Below are 8,752 nucleotides of genomic sequence, written 5' to 3'. Positions count from 1 at the left end.
TTTAAGCCGTCTCCAGCCATTATTAGTCTCAAAGTGGGTTCCTCGTCATCGAATAAGAATATATTAGTTCTTTGAAATTTCATTTCACAGTGCTTAAGAAGTATGAGTTAAAGAATTAGAGCATTTATATATATCTGTTAAACAACTGACTGAGTTTGAAAAATAAATTTATTTACACAAGTCAAGCAACTGGATCGTGTATGCTTAAGCTAAAAAATAGGTCTCTTATATAGGGGCATAACAACTGAGTTAAAACAATAAACAAAAAACGTTAAAATAATCCTCTAACAACTAGCTGATGCAAGAGAAGCATACATTTCTGTCATCTTTAGGTACGATAGATTTTATATTTAAACCTGACACTTACGTGATATATCAAATTATCACCATCATTTTCCAGTTCCCAGTTTCTAGTTAAATTGTTGCTCCAAACTACAAGTTTTTCGAGTAGGAAAACGATCTTCTAGATGAAACGATTTATTTTGAAGTCTTCCATACTGTACAGTATAAACATCTGATGCATCATAAAGACTACTATGTTTCTATTAATTTTAAAATTGACTTATGTACCTTAAAAGATAGGAAATCTTGCTATTGAAATGCGAGCATTTTAAGCAACTCACATACCAACAATGATGTATATTATCTTCCAATAGCTAGTTTCATTGTTTAGTGTTACATCCCAGTATATTTAACTAATGTTTACCTCGTAAACATTCAAAAAATAAAAGGTGATACAATTAAAAAATGGCAGCACATATGGGCGTGTGCATTATACCGGTGTTATCAATAAATTCTGTTATGAGGGAATCTGCAAAATAGATAATGTTTGACATGTCACAGTAAAATTCCAAATAAATGTAGTTTCAGTTACGAACACATAGTTAACGATGTTTAACGTTAATGAATTTAAAATTCTAATATATTAGAAACTTTCGTTCCGAGAGCTTAAATAATTATGAAAATTTTATATTACTTTCTATTTAATTATCTGTATAAGAAGAAACTAAACTGAAATCACAAAAAACTAGAATATTAGGTTTATCTGATAGAAATAGGCATTAATCAAAAATGAAAATAAATTGGGTATTAATTTGAAAAAAAAGATAGAGATAGACTTTATTTTTATTGACTAAAAGTGTATTTGATAAGCTAATAGCAGTTGAAATTAAAGTCCTATGATTGTATTTTAATAGGTTTCTGGGAATACGATGATGAAAATTAAAGAAATTAAATAAATTATTGTATTTGCTAGAATATAAATATATCTGTGTGTTTATATGTTTAATTTTAAAGGTCGAGTTTTACGTTTGTTTTTGTTTAAGTGTGTTTATTAATATATTTTGTTTGAGATTGGCTTATATTCACCATGAGTGCCTTATTGAAATATAGGTTAAGCAGGTGAAGCATATATGTATATATAGTTATAAACGAAAATAAAAATTATCTTAATCTTTTTTTCTTTTTTTTGGTTACTTTCTTGTTTGGAAGTGAGGCAATTTTAAATCAATATAGTGATGTTAACTTTATATATATATTCATTGCTTTTAGTGTTAGTAATTCTTTTCAATATTGTTTCATTATTTAATTTACCTGTTTGGTTGTGTTAAGGAGCTTTTAGTATTTTAGAGGTTATCTCCATCTTCTTTCGTTTTGTGTGGAATTAATAGGAACCTTCCGCTGAATATATAAATGGTCGTTCCTTGTACAATGCGAATGAGGTGTACGTAATATCATAATACAATAATGTTGCTAGTTATAAAGTGTGTTGTGTATAAAGCATTCATTCTGATGTGTGTATATAGTTATCTATGCAATTAACTGTTTTGTTAATTCAGATCAACAAACCTTTTCTCTTTTTTTACTAACTCTGTTTCGAATTGAACATCTAACCCAAAGCTAAGACTTACTTGCACGAACCTATCCAAGCAGTGCTTACTATCACGGAGCTATGAAAAACCTATTATTCTTTGCGCAGTTTTTATATAATAATAATTTGATAAAATCCATATCTTAGCCGTAATAATTAGCCATCGCGGTTTAAATATTAAAACTGTTTTAGTTAAACTAGTATTTTTCGTCTAAGTGTTTCAAATGTGTAATAATTATCAACATGTTTTAATCTTGTCATGTAAATAGTTTATTAGCCATCTAAATTAAATTAGAAAGTCAACAGTTTTTTATGCTTTGTAAATAGTCGTTTATAAATAGCATTTGATATGTGCAAATAAAATTCTTTAATTCGGTGTTTCTAATCAACGTCTTTAAAACTAACTTACAATTTATAACTGAATTGCATAAAACATTTCACCTGAAACATTTACAGCTTACCTAATTTTTTTTTTCGTATATTTTATATTACCATGTTATTCTTAATACATTTCTTTTTTTTTTAGTTTCTGTTGCTCGTTTTCTTTTTTTCTTTCTGATTACTGATTGGAATTAAAAACAAATTGATGTTTATTCTATTATATATCTGTAGGTTTTAAATGTACATCTTAGACCTATGAGTAGCCATAGTGAATCTTGTGATTTTTATATTATACTTCACATCAGATTTTAAAGTTTTTGAATATCAATGTTTATTTCATAATCAGTGATTTGGGAAGTATTTTATGGAATTATATTTTAATGTTGCACATAGAATAAGTTCTTAGTCTTAGATTTTAAGAAAATAAGCAATATACAAGAAATCAGTAATATGTAAATTATACATAGTTTCGAAGTCTGTTTGGGAGTCACAAAGTAAATTAATCTTGTGTAAGCATAAATAAATTGAAAATTTTATGTTCTTTGGTTCAGTATTTCTAATAACTCTCTTCTGTTAGGGCTAATATTACTTTGTTCACTTCTTCTCAGTTAGGCCTGCTTTAGCAAATCTCCCTATTAACGCTCATTTTAATTTATATAACATATTGTCTTAACTTTCCACTTGTGCTTTAATGTACAGATTCTGTATTTTTCTTGATATTATAGATGTAACCCCATTCTTACTATTTTAACTCTATAACAGTAAAATTAAGGACTTATTAATAAAGTTACTTTTGAGACATCCTGTATACTATGTTTAGGCAAGCGGGGAAAAGTGAGGTCAACAAGAAGGGGAAGTCTTAGCGGTTGCGTTAAGAATGATGAAAACCAGCTGTGTCGGTAGCTTGTGTGAAGCTTTTACTTTATGTGTCTTAGACGTAACTTAACTGCTCCATGTGAAGTGTGTAAGACTTAAAATTTGGAATAAAAATGTGTAGGTTTATTTTAAACGGTAGTTTGTATATATGTGACTTAATCGTGACAACGGCAAAACGGTTTCTGCCTTAGCTAGTATATCATGGAGTTTCGTCTTTATGTATAAGCCGTTTTTTTTTTCTTTGTATATCATACAGAGGTGACATAAATTGATCTGTACATTTTTGGTCCAACACGGTTCTCTTTCAGTGAATGATGAAATTTGTATATGAGGTACTTTATTTAAAGCTCACTTTCAATAAGGGACCCAATCAATTTGGTTTATCAGGTTACGTGCCATCCTGTAAAGAAGAAAAAAACACTCAACTGATAAATGTTTTACTTCATTTTGACGAGACTTTTATACTTTTGATTCTGTGGTGAGAATATTTTATGATAAAATGGAAACTTATGTGCCTTATTAACGATGTACGAAGTAGACATATGATCTTTAAGCATATTATAGAATGTGTGGCATCATTTGCTGTGAGTTGTGCTTCCGTGTCTGTGTGATCTTTGTTTAGAAATAATCCAAGAACACAAGTGCAGTCTTACAAATTGATGTGAGTGTACAACTAAATATTATTTTTTTAATAGAAAAATACTTGAATCGGGTATCACTTGTTCTAAGCGGCAGAATATCAACTTGTATCTGCCTCAAATTCAGAATCTCTCAGATTCTCTAAAATCATTATTTGGACATCCTCTATTAAGACAGATGACAGAGGAACATCCTCATGAATAAAGACGATATTAACGGAGAATGGGATCAGTTTATATAATGAATTAGTTTCGTAAAAATAGTAAAAAGTACGAGTAGCAAAATGAAATATAATTGATTGATAACAGTATACTGCAGAAATTATATTCAAATGGCACCAGTAATGCATTATAATTGTTTAGTTATTTTTTCTAATTTAAACAATATGTGAATTTTTATGAAACTTGACTTATTAAAAAGTATAGCTGTGCAAGTGTATTTTTCATTATATTTAAATAATGCCTTTATGAATTTTAGGTGCAATATTTTAAATTTGGAATATATATATATGTTTCTTGTTCTGTTTGAATATTTAATTGTCTTTGTGTTGGTTTTGATAAGCGTTAAGTGAAATTTACTTCTGATTTTGATTGAGCAATTTTCGTTTTTCTTATATATTTGTTTTAGTAACAGATTTAGGTCAAATAACATGTGATTTTCATTTAGAAGAAAAATTAGTCATTAGTTTCAAACCAGTATCGTTTTGGTCAATTTTTCTCTGTTGTTTGTATTTTGTTTGCAAATAACATTTAGAAATAAAGTTACTGGAAGTTAGTTGTCAGAACAGAGACTTGAATATAAATCCAGCTAACCATCAACACCACTGATGTTTTTGTTCATACTGCTCATATCTTGGCAGCGTTTCGTACCAATTGTGCCACGTGACATCTTCTCTGTTACACAAAGTTTCCTTTCACTATTAACATAAACAAATCTCTCTGAAAGTAGACATTATGGCGCCAACAATGTGATAAAACACAAAGAGAAACTAAGATTAAAATATTTTCTTTCATTTCACCAGAAAAAACTGTTGGAGAAATAACATTTTGAATCATTTCAACTTTTAAAGATCTTGATAAAGCTTGTAAATAATATCGGTGATACAGCTGTTTGGTGAGAACTAATTAAAGCACTATGAACAGATAGTTTGAACTTGGACAGTTGTTCAGGTGCAAGTGTTAGAAAATGTGTCTTCACACCGTTTTCATTTTCAAATGGTGTCATCGTTTTACCTTCTTAAGTTTTTTATTTGTTCATATTTACATATCCGTCTTTTTTATGATACTTGTCTGCATTAGATCTCTAAAATAAGATGTTTAACCCTATCTCAAATAAAGATTCCTTTTTCGTGATGAATTAATTTTCTGACATATGTAACTGTCTGTTGGAAGCGAGGGAATTAACTTGGAGTTCATTCATTCATTTCATGCGAAATATGCCTATTAGCAAATGTAAATCAGAAGGTTGTTAATGAATAGACCACTAGAAAAACTTGTGATCAAAGAATTAATTTACGTTTTTTAATATTACTTCAATATAAGAAAGTCAAATGAATATATATATAACGACAGTTAAGTAATTTGCTTAAGTTGGCTGAGAGTTAAACATCGTGTTGGTAAACGTCAGGAATTTTTAATAAGAAAAAAATCTTGATTTGATCTAAGTATTGAATAGTTTTCACAGAATCCCATAACTTGTAAGTTAATTGCCGTTCTTATTGCAAAATCCAAACTAAATAAGTAAAACAAGTTAATAGGCCACATTAAAAAGAAGAATTACAATCCATTTTACATTATTTTAGAATTACAATGTTGTTGTTTTTTCTTACCATTACTTCAAATTATTTCACTGGAAGCTTTAACTGTCAGATTTAGAAAACATTTTTGTCGTGTTTGAGCACGGATTACTTAAAAAGTAAAAACCTAATGGTTGTCGGTGAGAAGATGTAAAAATTCTATAAAGATTTTAAAGATATAAAGTTATTAGCTTAACAATCATTAGTTGGTTAGTATTCCTTAGAAATTCTTCTTCTTTTTAAAGTGTGTTGCAATAATTTTCAACGTACCTCCTACATCATACGAAGTCTCTAATAACAATAGTATACTTATAATTAATTTACTTGTCACTGGACATTAGTATTAGGCCTATTATATTTTCAACACCGCATTCTATATCAATCCTTTAGGGATTTCCAAGAATTAGAAGAGTATATAACAATAGTATTCCAACTACACTATGTTCGCTTTATCCACTGAAGATGACTCGTTTGACTCAATCCATAGCTCATCAGACTGGCTGGGAAACAACAAACACAATAGTTGTCAGAACACTATTTACATAAGCATATTGTTACAATAACAGTTGTTACAGTGTAAACGCCTTTTTTTGTTTGTTATTAGACATCAATATTGGGCCTACTACTGTGTTTGTTATTTCACAGCCAGCCCGATGAGCTTACCACGAAGATAGTGTGTTTGAATACTATTATTATACATTATTTTTAACTCTTGAAAATCCCCAAGGGACTAGATGTAGAATACAGTGTTAAAAATTTAATTGGGCTCATATTGATGTCCAATGACAAGTAAATTAATTATAATCGTGATTCGCCAGCTCGATAAAGTGATCACGCCATAACATTTGTTATTTTGATATATGGAAATTTCATTACTACACATATATTGTGTCATATGATTGCACGAATCCTATCAATGAAAAGAGATATAGTCATATGGTGTTAGTTTGCAAGACAACAGCAACAGCGAAGATCTCACCAACTTTCAATTGGACTGATGGTGAGTGCCAGCGTCGTCAGTAGAGAATATTACTTGACTGGCTGTTAAAACACATCTGTCATAAGAGACTTTCAACATAGACAGTCGAAAGGGAATAGGAATACCACTAAGAAAAGTTGTGATAACAAACTGAGGGAAAAACTAATTGAATAGGTTTTTAAGTTGCAACAGACGTCAGATATCATGCCAAATGAACAATTCTTTCAGAATACAAATATTTCCAAACACACCAGTACAAAACCTGTAATGATAGCTGACATATACAAGCAACAAAACTTTGTTTCAGCTATGTTTACAGCACACATTGTAAGAATTTAATGTGAGTAATATGAATCGTATTCCATCTTTTAACACACTGATTGCAGAACAAAATTTGGAAACAACTACAAGAGGCACTTGACTACTCATGTATTCTTCCAGCTGATGGAGAAGGTGTAATAGAGTGCGTGATGTTCTTATGGTCGATTTTGAGTTTTGATTTCCTTAAAAGGGAAAATACAACACACAATATAACAGTTTTACATAAATATTGTTGTCAATCTCTGGTATGCAAGCATATTACATGTTTCATATTTCCTTAATTTATTTTGAAATTTTCAAACTTTTCTACATACTGTGTATGTAGTCTTAATATAGAATGTTTGTTAAGTGAGCCACTACGTTTCTCTCGTCTTATTTACCTATTGAAGTCGGTGATTCAACTAGAGTATCGCATACCCTTTCACGTCGGAAAGATCCCTGTAAAATATAGCCTACTATGTAGAAATAGATAGTGACATTTCCACTGGCAGATCAAGTGGTAACTAGAGGATAGAATCACCTTTATTTTGCAGTAAGAATTACCAATAGTGAAGTAGATAGTACCTGTGTCGTAAGAGCAATGGCATTATCGAATTTCTTATATAATGCTGTGCTCTATAAGTTGATGTTCTCTCTCTCTCTCTCTCAAGGTCAAACCCTCGGTCTGGTAAGTTCTTTTTCTATACATTTTTCTAAGATTAATAAATTAATTTAACTTGTTCTTAATAACCTCTTATCAAGTTCTTAAGAAAGTTAAAGATTCAATAGAGGCGCTATCTTTAATCTTGTGCACTTGTTTAAATTCAATTGTTGTTTGAATTGTATAAACTTTGTTTCACTGTGTTTTAACTTATTATGTCCAGTCTCTGGCTTTTCTTCGAACTCATCAAGACTGGAGAGATCAAACTTAGCTGCAAAATACATTTTCTGGTGGACCTCCTGTTATTCTGCTGAACCTACCCAATTACTCTAAGATAACTCAATGCACCTGAGAATACCACAAATCATGTTCATTCATAATACTGCATTTACACTTCGATGAACAAGGGCTCTTGCTGGCAAGTTATACAATAATTCACTGCTCTCATATTATCTGAATTTGGTATAAAATGAATGACCTTGGCCAGCACAATCAGCGAACCTTAATCCAACTGAACACCTTTGAGATGCAATTGGTAATTGTTTTTTATACTGCTACTGCTATTCTCTGCCAACACCTATGAATCATTTGCAGACTACACTGTTCGAATAATGAATCAAGACACCTTCCGACCGAAGTGTTCTGGAGTCTGTGCCATACCAAGTCGATGTTAGTATAATGACGGAAGGTGGCCCACTTCTATGTTAGATAATAAAGTGGTAAATCAGTGTGCTATGATAGTGCAAGCTACGGTAAATATTTTCCCTGTTATTGTGAATTTTAAAGTGAAAAAATGTTGCACTCTTTATCGAATATGCCAAAGTGATAAAAATCTAATACTGACACAGCTTCAATCATAATTAATAGTCCTTTTTGAGATGCAGTAATACGTTATTTCATGGGCTTCAAGATGTAGTCTTTGACAGTCATAACGCAATAAAATGCAAACTTTAATTTCTTTAGTGCCAGTAGGACACACTTGGAAGTTTCTGTCGAACGGAATTCCAATTGTGACAGATTTATTATTATATATTTATTTTAATATCGATGCTTATTTAAATTAACTTTATATTTAGTAAGGTATATCAATGATATTGATAAATATGTATTGCGAAACTCCCGCATGTTCTCTAAAGATGTCGAAGATTCTCGAATGTAAGAATCAACAATATATATGTGTATACGTAAACGCCAGTGTAGCTTTGTATTGTTACGTAATCTGAATTTTCTAGAAACTATCCACACGCCTAT

Source organism: Limulus polyphemus, unplaced genomic scaffold, assembly GCF_000517525.1.
Source record: "Limulus polyphemus unplaced genomic scaffold, Limulus_polyphemus-2.1.2 Scaffold124, whole genome shotgun sequence".
Classification (NCBI taxonomy): Eukaryota; Metazoa; Arthropoda; class Merostomata; order Xiphosura; family Limulidae; genus Limulus; species Limulus polyphemus.
This window is presented reverse-complemented; position numbering follows the sequence as displayed.